Source organism: Urocitellus parryii, chromosome 4, assembly GCF_045843805.1.
Source record: "Urocitellus parryii isolate mUroPar1 chromosome 4, mUroPar1.hap1, whole genome shotgun sequence".
In the NCBI taxonomy this organism is placed as follows: Eukaryota; Metazoa; Chordata; class Mammalia; order Rodentia; family Sciuridae; genus Urocitellus; species Urocitellus parryii.
In genome coordinates this window covers 136,777,696-136,784,745 of record NC_135534.1, presented here as the reverse complement: position 1 = coordinate 136,784,745, position 7,050 = coordinate 136,777,696, and the positions used below count along the sequence as shown (strand labels likewise).

At 36.8% G+C, this 7,050-nt stretch overlaps 1 pseudogene; it reads right to left on the bottom strand.

Moving 5' to 3' along the window:
* Positions 1-6,249: 6,249 nt before the first annotated feature.
* Positions 6,250-6,818, bottom strand: LOC113183068 (translation machinery-associated protein 16 pseudogene; annotated as a pseudogene).
* Between the last annotated feature and the right edge of the window lie 232 nt (positions 6,819-7,050).

The window sequence follows — 7,050 nt, the reverse complement described above, 5'->3', positions numbered from 1 at the left end:
AAATAAGAAAAAAGATGGATGGGGAGGACTTGAGGTGGTAGCAGGTAGTGTAAGAGGACAAAGGTGGCTAAGAGGAGCAAGCATAAACCTGAGGTAGAAAACAAAGAATGTCCAATTAATGTTTTAAAATAGTAGAAGAAATTCAGTCAGATAGGTTGAAGGTACAATATCACATACTAGGGTGTTGAATCAAAATGAAGAGTAATATATGTATGATCAAAATTGGCATTAGAGCTACTTATAGTAATCTATGCCAAAGCAGAAAAAAAAATTCTTATTGCATCTGTCTTGTTTGGATTTTATGAGTATTTGGACTTTTAATATATGCTCATCACTTTTTTAGCTTTGTATCCTCTTAGAGGTGTTGGTGCACAGGAGTTACTTCCTAGTTGCTATGGATTTCTCATCAGTTGATTCTTGTCAAGTCAGGGGCTTGAGACTGCATGCTCCAATGATTCTGTGTTGCATATACAGGCTGTTTTCATTGGGAGCAGGAACACAGGATGCAGAACTCAGTGCTATTGCTCTAACTGCTGCAGGTTGCTATGCACTTGCTCCTCTCCACAGGCTCTTCTTTAAAATGGCATAGAGGTTGGTGGTTATCTACAAGTATAGATACTGTGATTTTGGGCTCTCTGTGGGTGGTTTATGGTGCAGAAGCATCCCCCTTACTGATGTAAATCACTGTGGTACTGTCCCTGTGGCTAGGATATAGTCAGTTGATTCATGTGCATCTGAACTCCCACTGTGGTTGTGAATAACTAGCACCCGCTTCACTCCACTGGGACTTTCTGGAGTGATGCTATCCAAGCACCTAATGGCTGCCCAGTACCACCTGGTTGTAGGCTTTCAATCAACTGTTTGAAGCAAGAAACCTCTGTCCAGGCTGATATCCATCACTGGGTACCATCCCTATGACTGGAAAAGAGAGTCAATTGGCCCACCTGCATCTGAGCTCTTAATGCCCATGATTATGAATCACAAATGCCATTCTCCATTGCTGCCTGGGACAGAGGATTTGTTGATCCACCTGCATCTTAGCATTCACTGCCTGCAGACACAAATCAGGGGCGTCTGCTCCCCTTCATGGCGATCTCCTCTGGGCATCACAGGCATTTAATCCATCACCATAATGCAGGGAGATGTCTGCTGGCCCATCTTTGCTTCAGCTCCTGCAGAAGCTGTGTTGACCATCGAGTGAGGGCTAGCACTTCTCAAGAGTGCATTGATCAGTTACACCCAACTCACCTTGTACACAATGAGGGGAAGTGGTTTCAGTAACTTTAAGTTAGAAGAAATACCTCTACTACTTTCTTTTAGACAGTTTATTGAGACATCCCATTTCAGAGATATTCCTTCTGGTTTTATTTGTTGTTATTTGAAGGTGGAGAAAAGCTGTGTTGGTTTGATTTCTTCCAGGGAGCTTGGCTAGCTGTGGACTTTACAAAATGACTGCCATGCCCAGCATGGCCCTTAGTTCACATTTTGAGTTAAACTGCTTGATCTCCTTTACTGTCTTTGCTGTTCTTGTCATATTTGAACTTGGTATGTTTTTCTCTCCAGCTGTTGTAACGCATTTTGAGAGACCAGAAGAACTTTAACACCAAAACCTGACAAGTACAAACAAATAATAATTATGAACAATTACACACAAAATTCCTCAAATGAAGTATTAGAAAAATCTATACTTAAAATTTTTACAATACATAAAAGAATAATATATGATAATTTGGTATGATTTATCTTAGGAATACAAGGCAATGATGATTTAACAAGCAAAAACCAGTCAATTTAATCCACTTTACTAACAGAAGAAACGTGAGAAAAATATATGGTCATTTTAATAGATGCAGAAAAAGTATTTGTCAAAATACAATATTCAATCATGCTAAATAAGAAAACCAGCAACACTAGGGAATTTTCTCAATTTGATAAGATGTATTTGAAAAAAAGGCCTATAGCTAATATCATCTTTTATGTGGAAAATATTAGTTATTTTCCCCTCAATTTGGCAACAGAGCAAGTATGATTTTTTTTCATCACATCTATTTAACATTTTATTATAGTTCTTAACCATTGCAACAGAATTATAAGGCAAAAAGATCAGAGAAGTAAAATTGTCTCTATTTGGTATGATTGGTATGATATGGTATGATTTGGTTTGATATGGTGATTGTTTATATAGAAAATCCAAGTGAATATCAGAAACACCATTGTAGCTATAATTATAATTTCAAGAATGTATAAAACAATTATCAAAGTATACCCTGAAATGATATATAGATTTCATACCAACTGTATGAAACAATTACCAAGGTATTTTATAATTATACTAACTACAGTTACAAGTGTGAGCTAATACTCTTAGAAATGGTACAGGATATAAAGTTAATATTGCAGATCAATGGTTTTTACTCTAACTGCAGGGGGAAAAAAGGAAAATTAAACTTGAAATATCATTCACTTATGATAGTGTAGAAAAACATAAAATACCCTTCAATAAATTTAAGATGACATTTAAGAACTCCATACTGAAAATTATAAAATATTACTGAGTAAAATAAAATAAAGTGAAAAGAAATAAAAAGATATTCTGTGTTCATAGATTGAAAGATTCAAAATTGTTAAGTGTCAAATTGCCCTAAATTTATCTAATTAATTCAACAGTATTAATTAAAGCTTGCAGTGGTCAATTTTATTTTATATATCAATTTGACTAGGTTAACTGATGCTCAGATATCTGGTAAAACATTATTTCTAAGTATGTCTATGAAAGTGTTTCTAGAAGAGGTTGACATTTGAATCAGTTTAATGAGCAAAGTGAAGTTCTGTTCTTATCAATGTGGGTGAGCACCATTCAATCTACTGAGGGCCTACATAGAACAAAAGACAGAAGAAGAATAAACTATTTCTCTTTTCTTGAACTTTTCTGTCTTAAACATTGGAGTCCCCAAATTTTAGGCCTTCAGACTTCAGGATTTACATCAGTCCATATCTCCCAGATTCTAGGCCTTCAGAGTTAGACTGAATTATAAAATGAGTTTCTTGGTTTTCCAGTTTTCAGACACAATACCAGAGTTCAGTTTAATTTTGGCAAAAAGATCAATGGAAGAGAATTCAAAGTTTGGTAAAGTAAGACTTACATTTTCATGGTCAATTAGTTTTGGTAGCAAAACCAATGGAGAAAAGATAATCCTAAACAAGAGCTAATAATATGAAACATTGAGAGGAAAATAGGAGAAAATTCTTATGACTTTGGGATAGGCACATATTTCTTAGTAGAATAAAAACAACATGAATACTAAGAGAAACACCAAAAACTTAGTCTTTTACAGTTAAGGATTTTCACTCTTTGAAAGACACCATCAAGAAAATGATAAAGTAAAAAAAAAAAAAATGGTGCAGGGTGGGATATAGTAGAGCACTTGTCTAGCATGCACAAGTCTCTGGGTTCAATCCCCAAAACTGCAAAAAAAAAAAAGGAGAAAATATTTATAATATTTATATTTTATATTTGACCAAGAGCTTGTGTCCATATTATGTAAAGAACTTTTACAACTCATTAAGAATAAAAATGGTCCCCACACCTGTAATTCCAGCAGCTTGGGAGGCTGAGGCAGGAGGATAGTAAGTTCAAAGCCAGCATCAGCAACTTAGGGAGTCCTAAGCAACTTAGCAAGACCTTATCTCTAAATAAAATATAAAAAGGCAGGAAATGAGGTTCAGTGGTTAAGCATCCCTGGTTCAATCTCTGGCACCAAAATAAATAAATACAGCACAATACAAATATGGGCAAAAAATATAAACAGACACTTACCAACAGACACTCAGCAAAATAAGTTATATGAGTGCCTGATAATCACATGAGATGATGCTCAAAATTATTAGTCATCAGGGAAATGAAAATTCAAGCCATACAAGGAATACTCACCTACTCATGGAATAAGTAGCCAAATAAAAGAGGTTGATAACAGGAAGTATGGGAAGGTTTTGAAATAATCACATGCTGCTGATGAGAATGTAAAATGATGCAGCCACTTTGGAAAATGAGTTGATAATTTCTTTAAAAGTTAAACATGTGCTTGATGGACAACAAAACCATTCCAATCCTTTCCCATAGAGAAAAGAAAATCTATGTCCACACAAAGATTTGGTCACAAATGTTCACGGCAGCTTTATTTCTAGTAGTCAAAACCAACCTCAGCATGTTTTTAAGATGTTGAATGCTGTGATGCACTTCCCTTTCAATCTAACAATGAGAAACAAAATCATACAAATATCAGAGTGCTCCTTGAGCCCTTCAGAGAGCTGAGGTTTCAAGGCAACCAGTAAACGGGTTTCAAAGGACAAGCAGCTCCAACCAGAGATGAATACATGACCCAAATCACTGTCAGCACAGAATGAGAGGAAGAGGGGCCTCCATGCAGGCACGTTTTGAAATAATCAGCTTGAATTTTGACTAATTCTTACAGTTCAAACAGAAGGCTAGAGAGAGAGTGTAAAATGGGCAGGGGCCTTCATTTCGATTTTTCTTTTTTATTGAAATAAATTTTATTTTTGATTTTCAGAAGTAAAAAAGTTATAACACTTTGTATAAACAGTTAACAAGGCAGTTGATATCAAGTTAACTTCATATACCATTAATGATTATTTTTCTTTTCTTGAAAACACTCAAATACACTTACATCACATTCTTTAAAAGACATACTTAAGTAATGTTTTGAACTACCAACAATAAAAAAAAAAGACATACTTAAGGATACTTGCATTTAACAATTTCCATGAATAACAAAACTCTAGTACATCCAAGTATTTCATGACACTTCAAATATTGTTATATGTCAATTTAACCTCTTAGGAACTTTGCATTTTTCACAATGAGAAAGTAGAAAATAATATATAATTAAAAAGAGCAAAACTGAATCATGTATTCTCTTTGTCAAAAGAAAACAGATTAAAACATAACCATGGAGACTGCTTATTTTTCTGTCCTTTACCTCTGGCTCGGGAGACAATAAATAATAATGCACAATTTATTGGTGAATATGAATTTGCTATCAAATTCTTCCCTATTTTATAAGGAAAGCAAATAGGTTTAATATTTAAGAGCAGAATCAGCATAAAACAATTTTGGTATTATCACAATTCAAGAAATGTCCATAGGACATTTAGAAAACAGGTCACTGACCATTTGCCCATTTGGAGAGATTAGGGAATCCTAAATCCACATAAAGAAAAAATTCAAAACATTTTTTTATCCTCACACATATTGTTTTTCCTCTGCACAAAGGTCAGATTGAATGTCTTTTGAAGATCACTTCTGCTATGATGTGGATATGGAAGATCACTTCTGCTATGATTTGTGTTGAGAACCACAGCTGAAGGGGCCCCAGCAAATTTCCAGCTGATTGGCTCACAGCGCCCCAGCAAACTTCCAGCTGCCAGTTGATTGGCTCCTCTGTGGTGATGCTCATTGGGCTGTTTCCCTCCTGCCCTTTCAGACCACTGAGCTGCTCATTGGGGGACTCTTTTGGCTCCTCCCACACAACCCAGCCAATCGGCCTCAAGAGCAGGAAGAGTCGGGGGTTGAGAGGCTCCTGGGAAACCGGTGGTGGCAGTTGGGCTCTGAGGGAATTCCTGAAGGGCTCCTGTGGTGCAGTGTGAAGTTGGTTTCTGCTTGACAAGTGGCTCCTGAATTGTGCCCAGCCAGACTTCGGCAGACTTGGATATGGATTAAAGGTGTCCCTCGAAGGCTCACAAATGGAACTCTTAGTCCCCAATGTTAAGAAATGGTGGTACTTTTAAAAGATGACCCTAGTGAGAGGTCACTATTGATCCTCCCCTCTGTCTGGTGTCCTATCTCACCACCTTCTCTCATGCCCTCCTGCATAGATTGTATGCCATCCACTATAAAGTAATTGGCCAGAGGCCTTGCCACAGCCAATGCTATCCTACTTGTGGACTTTCAGCTTCCAAAATTATGAGCCATCCTTTCTTTATAAGTAACCTAGCCTTAGGTACTTTATTATAGTTCTTGAAAACAGACTAATACAACTTCTATCTATTTTAGCAACTTAATGTAAATAGAAAGCAACCTTTATTTTTAAGTATGATCATAACACTATTTTTTAAACTGCAAATGGGACTCTCATGTCAGTTAAATAGTGAATTCTTAAAGACAGTTATTGGCCATAATTAAGGAGTGTGATGTGAAGCTCTCAAATTATTTATTTTTAACTCAAGTAAAGACTATAAGGCTACTGCAGTCATTTCTTCATCTGAGTAATTTGAAACACCTTTTGTTTCCAATTTCCCTAAATTTTTATCTGTAGTTAAAATAGTTTTCCTCTTGCCCTTGTCAAGAACTGCATCATTAGCACAAAGTTTTCTTATTTTAATGTTTGTTAAAAATCCCATTCCCTAAAGGTTTCTAGATCATTTGCATTTAAAATGGCTGTGCTCTCAAGGCCATGTCCTTCTTACTGCTACCCACTGCTCTGTTTCTGGGGAATTACTGCCTTCCCTGTCTGTCCTTGATACTGTTAGGTAATTCAATCTGCTCCTGCCCCTGCTAACCCTATTTAAATACCTTTCAATGAGTTCACAAGTATCTTTCATTGAATACCCCATTTTGGGGGGGTCCAGATGATTTTGAAACCACTACAGTTTTCCACCAATAAGATTGAGACGCAAGGCCTCTTCATTCTTCTGTTTTCCTTTTTCCATTGTTCGTGGGCCTCTCTCATAATCTAGGCTGCTTTTCTACTACTTTGTCCTACTTCCCCTCCTGTACTTCTTCCCTTTGGCACTTTAGTCATGGGAACATCCAGGAGGCCGTAGAAAACTCCACACTGCAGTCGGACAACTGCCCACTGCAGCTGCAACGGTGAGCACAGGTACGCCTGCCCAGACACACATGCCCCCCATTATGAATGAATAATGAGTCCCTCCTATATGCACACGGTTCTGATCTTTTTGCCTAATCTTCTCGCCCTGTTAATCCTATAAGTCCTTGTTGTGCCTAGTTTTTCTCAGTCCTATGGAGTGGCC